This window comes from Schistocerca cancellata, chromosome 4 (assembly GCF_023864275.1).
Source record: "Schistocerca cancellata isolate TAMUIC-IGC-003103 chromosome 4, iqSchCanc2.1, whole genome shotgun sequence".
In the NCBI taxonomy this organism is placed as follows: domain Eukaryota; kingdom Metazoa; phylum Arthropoda; class Insecta; order Orthoptera; family Acrididae; genus Schistocerca; species Schistocerca cancellata.
The window spans coordinates 149,160,769-149,176,346 of NC_064629.1; positions in this window are offsets into that span (position 1 = coordinate 149,160,769).

The window sequence follows — 15,578 nt, forward strand, 5'->3', positions numbered from 1 at the left end:
GCATTGTTGGTGATGTCTTGATTGGGCCCCATGTTCTTCCACCTACGCTCAGTGGAGCACGTTATCATGATTTCATACGGGATGCTCTACCTGTCCTGCTAGAACATGTGCCTTTACAACTACGACACAACATGTGGTTAATGCACGATGGAGCTCCTGCACATTTCAGTCGAAGTGTTCGTACGCTTCTCAACAACCTTTCCTTTCTCTGTCCATCTCCTCCTCTCGCCTCTTTCTGTCCATTTCCCCTTTCCCCTCTCTCTGCCCATCTACCCTTCCACCCCCCACCCCCTTATCTGTGTCCATCTTCTCCTTCCCCTTCTCTCTGTGTCAATCTCCTACTCTCTCTCTCTCTCCACGTTATCGCCCTACCTCCAATATTTATGACGTCGTATCTCCTGAAACATCTGTCGTAAAATGATATAATTTTCCAGCTTCATCCAGTGGAAATTGTGGATACTGTCTGAAAAATGTTTTGCGAATGGACGTAGTAGTAAAGAAGTAATAAATTACAACGTCATACATGATGCGACCCTTTTTCGCGCTTGTTAGTGTTTATGACGTCATATCTCCTAAACTATGTGTCGTACAATGATATAATTTTGATGGTGGATTCAGTGGTATATGTGAATACTGTCTGAAGAATGTGTCACGAATATATTTTGTAGTAATTCAGTATCAAATTAAAACATCATGCTTCATACAGCAGTGACAATATATTTAGCGATAAACTTTTTTTTTTATTTCATCATTTAGCTGCGGTTACCGACGATAAAAGTTTCGTAAGGGTTTGAAATTATGTGTAAAGTTTATTGCAAGTCACTAGGTGCTATCATTATCAAATACTGAATTACTAATTTAAGGGTATTTGAACGTCACTGGCTAAGCTGTTTTTTTCCCCCGCCGCACACCTTTGATAGGTAGTTGGTTCTTATCCCCACAGCGATTCTTTCCAGTCAGTTAGTGATACCTGTACTAAGTTGGATTGAAATCGGTCCAGTGTTTTACGAGTAGATCTGCGACATAGATACACACATATCCAGGATGTTCATAATTAAAGTTTCAGTTTCAACACCCTACTGAAAGAGAACCACTGCTCACAATGACGTCAAACTTGAACAGCATATTATCGACGCAGGGGGAAATGTCAGGAAAATAAAAAAGTTTAACGAAAATTTGGCTAATAGATAGCACTGTAAACGCCATAATGCGCTCCGGCAGACGCGCGGCACAAGGCTGTTTGCGTCAGAAACGCGCAACATGACCGTCTCTATGAAGGTTCGCGCGCTGCTGGTAAAACTCTTTTAAAAGAACGGTGTCTCTGCGCCAGTAGCCCTGCAGAAGTTCCGGTCACTCAGGGGTATGAAAAAAGACATTTATCCAATGTCTGCTAAGGGTCTGGAGAAAGTGATTACAAAATTCGAAACGACACGTTGTTTTGAGGCACAGAGTGGCAGAGGGAGGAATGCAGTTGATCCGAAGTCTCTCAAAGATGTGGCCACAGCACTGCGGCAGAGGTTGAACGGTGGTGAACAACCATGCAATGGACGGGGAATTGGCCCAACTTTGGGCATGCCTACGAGCACTGTGCATGAAATCCTACGAGACATCCTGCATTACTGACCTTTAAAAGTCACCCATGTTCAGGAGTTGCTTCCTGTTGACATACTAGCAAGACAACGTTCGCTCTGGAACGTCTTGCTCGCGTGAAAGTTGACAATGAGTGGCAGTGGAACAGTCTATGGACAGACGAAGCCCATTTCCAAATTCAAGGACATGTCAATACGAAGAATTGCAGAATATGGGCACTGGAAAAACCGCACGCATATCAACCAGTACCACTTCATTCTGCAAAGGTGAATGTGTGGTCCGGGCTGACGATATCGTTTTTTTCGAGGAGATGTGTCCTCCGGGTCATGTTACCTGTACCGTCACTGGTAAACTCTATGATTATTGGGACCTGTCACAGATGATCATGGATGATCCAGTCATTCAACAGCGTGGATGTGTGGGCAGGATCATTTTTATGCGAGATGATGAGCTCCTCCACACATTGCACAGCTAGTGATGTAGCTGTTGCAGAAGCATTTCATAAATGCTAGAATTCTTCTTCTTCTCCTTCTTCTTTCGCTTACGCCATAGTCCTGCAGCGATCGCAAGGTCGGCGTGGTTCCAACGGATTTGGCAGTGTTACTGTTAGGGATGGCCGGATGCCCTTTCTGCCGCCACCCCGTTCCCCCCCCCCCCCCCCCCCCCCCCCGGGACGGAATCAGTGTACCCCAAATGTCTGCGTCGAGTGTGAATCGTGAAATAGTGCGTACGTGTTTCAAATGTCTGCGACGCGTGTAACTGAGGCGGAACGTGGGGACCAGCACGGTATTCATCTAGCGGGATGTGGAAAACCGCCTAAAAACCAAATCCAGGCTGGCCAGCATACTGGCCCTTGTCGTTAATCCGCCCGGCCGCATTCGATCTGGGGCGGGCGCGCCTACCCGAGTCCAGGAAGCAGCGCGTTAGCACGCTCGGCTACCCTGGCGGGTTTCGTAAATGCTAGAATTATCAGCCGTAATATGCATAGAGCATTGCTGTCAAGATCACCTGATCTTAATCCGTGTGACTTCTGGTAGTAGGGTCGCCTGAAAGATGTTGTGTTAAGTGCTCCAATTACGAATGTATCTGAATTGAAGGCATGCGTTGCGCAGCGGATTCTGTAAGTGGCTCCCGAGGCACTCATATTTATTGTGGAACATGTTGTTTCTCGATTTAAACTTGTGACAGAATATGGTAGACAGCATGTTGAGCACGTCTTGCGCCAGTCTCACAATAGTTAGAAACAGATGTCATTTTGCTTTTTTATGTGGTTTTTGACCTCAGAACAATTAAAACCAATGTAATTTCGCTTTTTATATAGTTTTTGGCCTCAGAGCAATTAAAAACCGATTTTGACCTCGTCGTGGTAGATGGACTTACCTGACTAACAATGCCACAACTGTTTACTTCCGATCTTATGCAGTCATGCAAGTTGAAGAATACGGATGGTGTAATGTGCACCTCAAACTATAGTCCTTATCCTGCGATTCGTCTGTCATTTGTTGCCGATCGCAGTTACGTTAAGACGATTACATCTCCATCTATTGGGAAAAGCTTCGTTAGTTTTTTTTTTTTTGTTCCTTGACATTTTCCCCTGCGTCAGTAATGTGCTGTTCAAATTTGACTCAGTTCTGAGTAGTAGTTCTCTTTCTACAGCATTTTGAAACTGAAAGTTTAATTATGGACATCCTGTATACAGCAATGAGCCAAAACATCCAAAACATCATAACCACTTGCTTAATAGCTTGTTTTTCCGTCTTTGGAACGAAATACATCACTTATTACGTGTATCATGGATCCAACAGTTTTTTAGTAGGTTTGTGGATGTATGTGGCATTAGATGTCTACGCACAGGTCATGTAATTCGCGCGAATAACGGGCCGCTGTTTGCGTACGCGGTAATGGCACCCGATAGCGACCCAGATGGGTTCCATAGAATTCACATCTGGTGAATCTGGTCGCTGAGACATCAACGTGAGTGTAATGCTCCTTAAACGACTGTAGTAAGGATCTGGCTCCGAGACACGGACAATTATACTGCTGAAAGATGAGATCTCGGTCGGGAAGACATCAAGCATGAAGGGATTCAGGTGGTTCGCAGCCTTCAGCGTGTCTTCGATTACTACCACAGGTCCCATGTAAGCGCAGGAGAATGTCTCCCATAGCATAACACTGCTCCCACCAGACTGCGGCCTGCGTCCATGGCGCGCTGCACATGTCGAGCCGCTGTTCGCCTAAATGACAGCGTTTTTGGGGACGACCATCGACCGAGTGCATCAAAAATGTGATTCACCCGAGGAACCGAGAACTTTCCGTTGATCGACGATCGAATCTCTATGGCCCCGTGCCCACTGCTGTCGTAACTGACGACGTCGCGGGGTCAACATGTGAACATGAAGGGATGGCATGCTGCTGAGCTCCATGTTCAACAACGTACGATGAACGGTGTGCTCTGAAGCACTTGTGCGTACACCAAGAGAATGCTCTTTCAGCAGAGATGTCACAGATCACCATCTATCCTACTTTACAGAGCAGACAAGCCTCTGAATCCCACGTTTTGTGAAGAATCGTGGACGTCCAAGCATTTAGCGCCTAATGATAGTTTCGCTGTCCTTTTACCTCTTCCCGTAGGTGCTCACGACAGTAGCACGTGAACATTCGACCAGCCTCACCGTTTTCGAGATACTCGTTCACAGGGTGTGAGTAATAATATTCTGCCGTTTGTCAAAGTCGCGTAACTCAATGAATTTCCCCATTTACAGCCCATATCTTCGTTAGGGTGATCGCACATCCGTGTCTGCTCCTATCACATACTTTTGTTACCGCTTCAGGTGCCCGCAACGCCACAAGGTGGCATCCGACGTCGCTGTGGGCAGTGGTCACGATTTTGGGCTAATCAGTATATGTAAATCCATTTTTGTAATATGTATGGATTTAGTACGTTTCACAAAGTAAAGGTAAACTAGTGTAATGCTGGAACACGCAGGGTGGCGCAAAATAGGTGTTGGAAATTTTTTATCCACTTTTACCCACTTGGGTTCATAGATTCTTGTCAGCATATTTGTGTTACAGAATATAATCTGAAATTTAATACAGAACGTTTGCAAAGTGGTTTCCTTCTGCAGCAGTGTGTGTGTAGAGCCTTGAACTGAATTCATTGACGAATGTCTGAAGAACATCATTTTAGACTGCATGAATCTCTCTGGAAATTGCAGTACAAACATGCTGGAGTGATGCAGGTACTGCTTTGAAGACTCTGTCCTTTAGATAAACCTGTAACAAATAATCAGACCGTCTGAGATCGGGAATATTAAGTAGGCCATTTCTTATCATGTCCAGTGAATGCTAAAGCGTCCAGGGTAACAATATGACTTCCGAACGTCTGCTGAAAGAAATAGAAGACGTCCGCCGTAGTGTGTGGACGTACTCCATCCTGCATGAACCAGTAGTTTCGGAGTATGCTGCCGCGTCTTGCAGCCGGTTCAAATTCATGTTCCAGTACCTGTCCGTATTTATCTGCTGCGACAGGTCCCTCAATAAAAATGGTCCCAATAATCATTCTACACTGACTGAACACTAAACAGTGGCTGTTTGTTGATGAAGTGGAGCGGCAGCTTGAACTTGTGGATTTCTAGCAGCACAGTGGTCTCAGCTCAGTTTGTTGGCGTCATTCATGGCGTTGGAAGCGTGTCTCATCATTAAACCACATCTGATCCGTATCGATTGTTCCATTTTCAAATGCCTCAATCATCTCATTTCCAAAAGAATATCGCCTCTCCACATCCCCGTCCTTCACAGCCGTCACAGCTGAATCTTTTGAGGGAAAAGATCAGTTTCTCTTTCATTATCCTCTAGAGAGACCGTCGTAATGTCCTGACCTGCTGTGTTGCATCTCTCGTTGATGCAGTTGGCTCTTCACTGAGTAAGGTTCACAGTCGTTCCACATGTCTAAGGTTACAACTGAGGCTGGTCGTTCTGATTAGCCCTTCCTGGAATCACGTAGGGATCTGGTCTATTCAAAACATTGCATCAACCTGTTAGAAAACAAGGAAAAAATTACACAAAATCTGTATGAGAGGATGCTTAAACCTATGAGCCCAAGTGGTTTCTGCCTCAGACCACCATTTTATCAATTTGTTTTGAAGTGCTACTGCCTGTCGAGTGAAATCACTGACGGTACAGCAAGACAGAGACTCCAAGCGGTAGACTGAGGTGCTTCTACGAATGTAGTGCAATACAGCAGTCGCTAACTACGTTCTAGGCAACAGTCGGCGCTGAGTGTCTTCTAGGCGATTTTAGGAGATTTGTGCTTGCAAATTTTTCTTACATAATTTACTAGATTTGTGGATTTTGCATAGTGATCATATTGAGGAGATCACAGAAAATGAAAGTAAGTACATCCAAAGTTATGGTGACGTAAATTTGAGTTTGTACAGCACCCTTTATGAGTGGTTTCAACAGGAAACCACTGGGCCCATATGTAGTTTTATACTTAATTTTGTAATTGTGTGCAAATTTTTTGAATTTTAGACCAGTTATTTGCTTGTTATTGAGGACCATAATTTGTTTCAGGCATTATGTGTTCATGCCAACGGCCTTACCGCAGTGGTAACACCGGTTTCCGAAGTTAATCGCTGTCGGGTTTGGCTAACACTTGGATGGCTGAACTTCCCGGTTTGCCGAATGCTGTTGACAAGTGGGGCGCCCTTAGCCCTTGTGAGACAAATCGAGGAGCTGCTTGACTGAGAAGTAGCGGCTCCGGTCTTGAAAACTGACAACCACCGAGAATACGGCGCACTGACCACATGCCCATCCACATCCGGATCCAGTGACGCCTATAGTCTGCGGATGACACGGACGTTAGGCGGCACCGTTGGACCTTCTAAACCTGTGGGAATGATCTAACGGCTCATGAATATAGCGGTTTCCAGCGAATAGGCTTTTCATGTAGGACATTTAGGGACGTATAAGGATTGCTGCTACGACAGTTACAGATTGAACCGACGATGTTGATAAGATAGAGGACTTGCCTTCAGGAGGATGGTGTTTACAATCACCGTCCGACCTTTCAGATTTAGGTTTTCCGTAGTTTTCCTAAATCGCTTAAGACATATGTCTGAATGATTCCTTTGAATTGGGCACGATAGATTTCTGTCCTCATACTTCTCAATTCCAAACTTTTGCTCCAATAACGCAGCTTTCTACCTCTTACCTAGCATTCCGTAGTACAGGATCCACTGTTTCCTTGATTTGGCATTTTTTTTTGTAACTTTGTGGCCAGGTGCTCTTTTGTCGCCGCAGTCGCCACTTAACCCAAGGGAGTGAAGTCTTGGGTACTATCTGTCTGTGAATCGTGTAAAATTTGTTGTTTGTGGTGGGTGTTGCACACACCAAAAAAAAGTTTTGCATCACCCCGGTTCACAGAACTCCTGAAGACAGACGTTGACTGTGGATATTGTATCACAGACACAGTCCCTTTGACTGTTCAGAGATGTCACTATACCCGCACAAAGATGTAAACAACCATGCATGAGCAGCGTCTATTAGACGGAGGGGATACGACAGCCGATCAGTTCCAGTCATTGCACCAGGACAGAGGTACACAGCTCGTGTTTTTTGTAATTCAATGATGCCTAGACAGTCAATACCGCGGTTCGACCGCGTCCGCATTGTTACTGTGTGCCAGGAAAGGCTGTCAACAAAGGGAGTGTCCAGGCGTCTTAGAGTGAAGCAAAGCATGTTGTTCGGACACGGAGGAGATAAATAGAGACAGGAACTGTTGATGACGTGCCTCACTCAGGCAACCCAAGGGCTACTACTGCAGTGGATGACGGCTACCAACGGATTATGGCTCGGAGGAACCCTGACAGCAACGCCACCATGATGAACAATGCTTTTCGTGCAGCCACAGGACGTCTTGCTACGACTCAAACTGTGCACAACAGGCTGCATGATGCGCAACCTCACTCTCGACGTCCATGGCGAGGTCCATCTTTGCAACCACGACACCATGCAGCACGGTACAGAGGGGCCCAACAACATGCCGAATGGACCGCTCAGGATTGGCATCATGTTCTCTTCACCTATGAGTGTCGCATATGCGTTCTACCAGACAATCGTCGGAGACGAGTTTGGAGGCAACCCGGTCAGCCTTAGGCACACTATCGAGTGCAGCAAGGTGGAGGTTCCCTGATGTTTTGAGGTGGCATTATGTGGGGCCGACGTACGACGCTGGTGGTCATGGAAGGCGTCGTAACGTCTGTACGATACGTGAATGCCATCCTCCGGTCGATAGTGCAACCATATCGGCAGCATATTGGCGAGGCATTCGTCTTCATGGACGACAATTCGTGCCCCCATCGTGCACGCCTTGTGAATGACTTCCTTCAGGATAACGACATCCCTCGACTAGAGTGACCAGCATGTTCTCCAGAGGTGAACCCTATCGAACATGCCTGGGATAGATTGAAAAGGGCTGTTTGTGGACGACGTGACTCACCACCCACTCTGAGGGATCTACGCCGAATCGCCGTTGAGGAGTGGGACAATCTGGACCAACAGTGCCTTGATGAACTTGTGGATAATATGCCACGACGAATACAGGCATGCATCAATGTAAGAGGACGTACTACTGGGTATTAGAGGTACCGGTGTGTGCAGCAATCTGGACCCCACCTATGAAGCCGTTGTGGCCGAGCGGTTCTGGGCGCTATAGTCTGGAACCGCAGGTTGGAATCCTGCCTCGGGCATGGATGTGTGTGATGTCCTTAGGTTAGTTAGGTTTAAGTAGTTCTAAGTTCTAGGGGACTGATGACCTCAGATGTTCAGTCCCATAGTGCTCAGAGCCATTTGAACCATTTGAACCCACCTATGAAGGTCTCTGAAGGTCACACATGCAATGTGTGGTTTTCATGAGCAATAAAAATGGCGGAAATAATGTTTATGTTAATGTCTATTCCAATTTTCTGTACAGGTTCTGGAACTCTCTGAACCGCGGCGATGCAAAACTTTTTTTGATGTGAGTATTTCAACTGTTTTCATGTATCGTGTTTTCTGAGAAGGAGTTTGAGGAAAAGTGCATCATATGACTAAACGGCCGTGGGAACCACCTACGAACGACACTCAGGCTGAATGGTGTACCAAAGAAACTGTCGTCAATCCGCCAGGCGTATTCCATCCCGGTCTGGTTAAACTCTCTGCTTCCCAAGCTAGCACGCTGCACGTTAAGCTGTACAAACTGGTTCTTCAACAACCTCCTGTCGACGAAAAGCGGGTCGCACGTTAGAATACTTTACAATATACACTGTCCGAACAAAGAAGTGAAGCACCCACAAGGAGAGGAGTAGGAAACAAAATGAAACTTCACGGTTAGAGAGGCTAGTTTACGTTATTTCAGCAAAATCGAGTCAGATTTACAAAGAACCTGGCAGTATAAACCCACTTATCAATATGACCTGCACTTCCCCTCGCCCGGATGCATGCACTAACTCGGTTTGGAAGGGCGTCACAAAGCTGTTGTATCCTCTTCTGAGGTAAGCTGGCCAATAATTGTGTAAATGGCTGTTTGTATCCTGAGTTGATGGAGTTGACGTCCGAGCTGGTCCCACACATGTTCTGCTGGGGACAGATCTGGAGAAATTGCTGGTCGTGTGCTTACCTCAACGTCGCACAGACGGTACATAGAGACACATGCCATGTGTGGACAGACAATGTCGTGTTGAAAAATGACACCACTCTAAGGTCGCATGAGAGGTAGCACATGAGCACCAATCCCGCGTCCAGCCATCCTGATTTAGGTTTTCCGTGGTTTCCCTAAATCGCTTCAGGCAACTGCCGGGATGGTTGCTTTCAAAGGGCACGGCCGACTTCCTTCCCCATCCTTCCCTAATCCGATAAGACTGATGACCTCGCTGTTTGGCTGTCTGGCTGTCTGGTCTCCTCCCCCAAAACAACCCAACCCAACATGAGCAAGCAGGACGTCCGCTGTGTTTTTCTAAACCACTGGAATAATGGGACCTCTCCTGATATTGCCGACATACTCATCGACAATTGTGCAAAACCACAATCCATCGCTGAACACAATGCGAAGCCATTTATCAGCGTGTATGCTTCCCATTCACGGCACCACACGGAACGCAGCCATTTGTGTTGTGGTGTCAACGGCAGCCTATGAATGGGATTGTATTTCCCCAGTTCGGCTGCTGCTTGTCACCGGCCGCTGTGGCCGAGCGGTTCTAGGCGCTTCAGACTGCTACGGTCGCAGGTTCGAATCCTGCCTCGGGCATAGATGTGTGTGATGTCCTTAGGTTAGTTTGGTTTAAGTAGTTCTAAGTCTAGGGGACTGATGGCCTTATGTGTTAAGTCACATAGTGCTCAGAGCCATTTGAACCATTTTTGCTGCTTGTCTCGGACCAATGGTGTGAGATGATACAGTATTTTGGAGGGAGTACGGCAATGTCTAATTGTTCTCGTATGCCAGGCGCAGATGTGAAGGAGTTTAGATGTTCTTGGTGCACAGTACGGCAATCCTCCATTGTGGTGGTCAGACGTGGTCGACGACGATTATGGCTGTCCTCAAGTTCCCGTGCAGTCCACCATCAGGCCACTGTGAGATACGAATGCACCAAAAATCTGGATTTTACACGATTCGACGAGCCGGCCAAAAAGACACCGAAAATGAGGGCCCTTTCAAAGTCTGTCAGTTACTGCTAACACTGTCTCACACGTAGAAGAGGCATCTCCGTATCTTTCACTGTGATCACTCACCATCTCATCTCTTCACCACCCTTATAAACTCTACCAGGCCTGATAACAACAATAAACAGCAACATCACTAACGCACTCTGGTGGCCATTCTGCCTGTCACAGAGAATTGCAACTCCCACCGTTTACTGTACACCTCCGCCGATGTTGTGTCCGTGTACACGCTACATTGACATCCGACCACGTCTCTTGAGTACATAATTTTTCTGTCACGCATAGCACGATATGATCGCAATCTCATTTGCGTGGTCGTACTGGCTCGTACAACTTCGACCGTAGCTTTGTGTGTCAGACTATTAGTGTCAATGGCCCGAAACCACTTGCTACGGATTGCAGTGATGGAACACTAACGATTAACCAAAGACATCAGCCTTTTCAGACTGCGATGTACACGTCAAAGCTGTTAGTGACGTAATGAGTAGCAATATGTAGTTTTTCCAGGTAAGACTCGTTTCAACCCATTCTACATCAATGGGCGTATGAGTCCTATACCCTGTCATACTGACCACAATGTAATACGTTGCATTTCTGAGAGGCGTAGAGGACAAACAACAAGTGATATGAAACTTCCTCGAAGATTAAAACTGTGTGCCGGATCGAGACTGGAACTCGGGACCTTTGCCTTCCGCGGGTAAGTGCTCTACCACTGAGCTACCCAAGCATGACTCACGCCCCGTCCCCACAGCTTTACTTCCGCCAGTACCTCGTCTCCTACTTTCCAAACTTGTGAGGACGGGGCGTGAGTCGTTATTGGATGGCTCAGTGGTAGAGCACTTGCCCGCGATAGGCAAAGGTCCCGAGTTCGAGTCTCCGTCCGGCACATAGTTTTAATCTGGCAGGAAGTTTCATGTCAGCGCACACTCCGCTGCAGAGTGAGAATCTCATTCTGGAAACAAGTGTTATGGTTTTGGATGTCATTGAATACAACATATAACTTCGACTCCTAATGATTGAGGGCAATCTGAACGGCGGTCGATACGTGAGGGAGGCACTGCCCACCCTCCCCGCCCTTCAGGTAATTCTATGTGTCACACTTCAGTAGGACAATGTGTAAGACATCTTCCAAGAGCAGCGGGTAACATTGCTTCCCTGGACTGCACATTCGCATGACACGTCACCCATAGAACACGTCTGGGATGTCGTTACTCGGCAACTTGTTCTGAAACGTTCTTCAGTAACCACTGCTGATGCCTTGTGGATTCGAATTTAAATCAGCTCTGGGGAAATTTATCAGTAACATATCGAGCCCCTTCTTGATTCCATACTGTGATGTAGTATTTGGGGGCTTCACGTTATACAGGATATTTAAAAATTGGTAAATATTCTCCACTTGCTTGCAGGCTGAAAGGATGCTTTTTTACAGAGTAAAACTATGGTCTGATCTTGGACAGAAACCGGAACGTAGTGAGAATGGTCCCAGAACTAAATAAAAGCCTGCTCATATTTTTTAAGAGGGCGTGAGGAAGCGTAAATATCGTTTCGTACATTGTACGATTTATGGTGGAAAATACTGTATAGTTTCCACGTGTAAATCAGGACTAATGCCGTAAACATATACAGAAACATATTGACTGTGACTCTTGTTAGAAAACGTATTTTTTGTGGTATTTCATGTGACTAATTTAATCCGGAAGAACTGAACTTTTAGGGCGATGCTCTTAGTGACAATAGAAAAGCTATTGCAAACGCAGGTGAACATCGTCTTTAATGCATCGATTTCACTTCGGAGAGCCTGTTGCTGTAGCGACACCTGGGCACGTGTCCATTCGCCTGGCTCCGGATGTCTCTTACGTATGACGATTTATCTCCAGTAAATATCAATGCTCTTTGGCAGTATTTGTTTGATACGGGGAACATTTATTTCTAAAAGACACACATCTCGGTTGCGGTTATATCCTTTTCAAGTACGTAAATACAAAAAATAATTTTAAAACGTGGAAGTGTTTCAAAGAATAAAGGACATCTCTCGTATCTATTTCCATCCACAGCGCTCTAAAATCAAACTACCAATTGTAGTTTGTTAACAAGCGATCCGCCCCGGCGTTGTACGGGTACCACTAAGTATCTACGGCAGGACGACTTGTCTGGCGAACTGATAATACATTGTAGACATTAACTTCCCTCGTGAGTCAGTCTGCTTGTCTGTGAAAACCGTATCGTAATCTTTACAGTAGCTCATGAGATTAGCTTTCACCTACAGACAAAAACGCAGCGTGGATTTTAATTCAGTACTTCAGCAATTAAACAATCAGTTAGTACCACAGGGTCGGCCGCGGAGGCCGAGCAGCTCTAGGCGCTTCAGTCCGGAACCGCACGACTGCTACGGTCGCAGGTTCGAATCCTGCCTCGGGCATGGATGTATGTGATGTCCTTAGGTTAGTTAGGTTTAAGTACGTTACTGGCCATTAAAATTGCACGAAGATGACGTGCTACTGACGCGAAATTTAACCGACAGGAAGAAGATGCTGTGATATGCATCAGAGCATTCACACAAGGTTGGCGCCGGTGGCGACATCTACAACGTGCTGACATGAGGAAAGTTTCCAACCGATTTCTCGTACACAAACAGCAGTTGACCGGCGTTGCGTGGTGAAACGTTGTTGTGATGCCTCGTGTAAGGAGGAGAAATTCCTACCATCACGTTTCCGACTTTGATGAAGGTCGGATTGTAGCCTACCGCGATTGCGGTTTATCGTATCGCGACATCACTGCTCGCGTTGGTCGAGATACGGAATGCGTGGGTTCAGGAGGGTAATACGGAATGCCGTGCTGGATCCCAACGGCCTCGTATCACTAGCAGTCGAGATGACAGGTATCTTATCCGCATGGCTGTAACGGATCGTGCAGCCACGTCTCGATCCCTGAGGCGACAGATGTGGACGTTTGCAAGACAACAAACATCTGCACGAACAGTTCGACGACGTTTGCAGCAGCATGGACTACCAGCTCGGAGACCATGGCTGCGGTTACCCTTGACGCTGCATCACAGACAGGAGCGCCTGCGATGGTGTACTCAACGACGAACCTGGGTGCACGAATGGCAAAACGTCATTTTTTCGGATGAATCCAGGCTCCGTTTACAGCATCATGATGGTCGCATCCGTGTTTGGCGACATCGCGGTGAACGCACATTGGAAGCATGTATTCGTCATCGCCATACTGGCGTATCACCCGGCGTGATGGTATGGGGTGCCATTGGTTACACGTCTCGGTCACCTATTGTTTGCACTGACGGCACTTTGAACAGTTGACGTTACATTTCAGATGTGTTACGACCCGTCGCTCTACCCTTGATTCGATACCTGCGAAACCCTACATTTCAGCAGGATAATGCACGACCGCATGTTGGAGGTCCTGTACGGGCCTTTCTGGACACAGAAAATGTTCGACTGCTGCCCTGGCCAGCACATTCTCCAGATCTCTCACCAACTGAAAACGTCTGGTCAATGGTGGTCCAGCAAGTGGCTCGTCACAGTACGCAGTCAGTACTCTTGATGAACTGTGGTATCGTGTTGAAACTGCATGGGCAGCTCTACCTGTACACGCCATCCAACTTTTGATAATGACCTCAATTTGGCGAGGAAAAGAGTCCACGCATTTCTTTCGGAGTCCCAAAAATGTTGTGTCCGAAGCGATTTAGGGGGGCAGCCGAGGTGCAATAGGGAACTTGAATGTACGAGGGACGTTCAACAAGCAATGCAACACTTTTTTCGGCCAGTTTCGGTTGAAGAAAATGCGGAATTTGTTGTGGTACATCGTCGAATATTCCTGCTTCAGCCCCTATAGCTTCATGAAGTTCCGATTGGTGGAGCCGCTATATGTAGCCTTCAAAATGACGTCTATACCGGAGGTGTCTTCCAAGCAAAGAGCTGTCATTGAGTTTCTTTTGGCGGGAAACCAGAGCATCGTAGATGTTCATGGGCACTTGTAGAATCTATACGGAAACGTGGCACTGAACAAAAGCGCGATGAGTCGCTGGGCGAGACGTCCGCAATCATCGCGACTAGCTCGCGCGTACCTGTCCTATCTCCCACACGCTGACCGGATGCACACAGCTGTGACTCCTGCGATGTTGAAATGTGCGGACACTCTCCATCGAAGTGATCGACGGATCACAACGAAACATCTCATTGCACAACTGGATGTCTCTGTTGGTAATGCTGACACACTGGTCCACCAGCTGGGGTACTCAAAGGTGTGTGGAGAGGTTCCTTGCCGCCCAAACAGTAGGCAATATGGAGCAACGAAGTACCACCTGTGTGGAGTTAATTGTGACTTACGAAGCTGATCGTGACAATTTTTTGTCAAACATCGTCACAAGCGATGAAACGTGGATTCATCACTTCTAACCGGAAATAAAGCAGCAGTCCATGGAGTGGCGCCACAGCTCCTCTCCTCCGAACATTCCATTCAAAGCACCCTCAGTCCCTTATGCGGAGATGGCAGTAGACCTTCTCAGTTGGCCATCATGCCGGTGTGGACGTGGAGGGGCTCCACCTCTATTGTTTTAAGCAACAGGCAGTTCCGTCTCCGGCAGCAGAGGCAGAGATCGCCAGCACGATGTCACCACCCGGACTCGATGGTGGTGGTGGTGGTGGTTAGTGTTTTACGTCCCGTCGACAACGAGGTCATTAGAGACGGAGCGCAAGCTCGGGTTAGGGAAGGATTGGGAAGGAAATCGGCCGTGCCCTTTCAAAGGAACCATCCCGGCATTTGCCTGAAACGATTTAGGGAAATCACGGAAAACCTAAATCAGGATGGCCGGAGACGGGATTGAACCGTCATCCTCCCGAATGCGACCCGGACTCGATGTCGCCCTTGCCACTGGGGGCGACAGCTCGTCGCGTCCCACTGCTCTGGCTGTGGACTCTGGTGCTGGAACTCCTTCTAGTGATTGTGAGATGGGACTTTAACTTTCTGCCTCTTGTTAATGTCTAAGAAGACAGTCATTTTCTTTTGGAAGAGAACTTTTCAGAAGATAGTCTCACGCAAAAATTTACTTATCTTGTTTACCAAGAACTTTAAGCTGTCAAAGAAGTTATTCCTTTATTTTCAAGAATGACTTTTCTTGTTTTGATCTCCTAACGGGTCACAGAACTTACGATTGTGAACATAAGCTGATTGTATCAATAAAATGATTTGTGTGTAATCATCGACTTACTGTGGAAGTGCCCCAAGCCGGGACACTTAACCATACAATCAGTGACCGTGCCACTACAAAACAA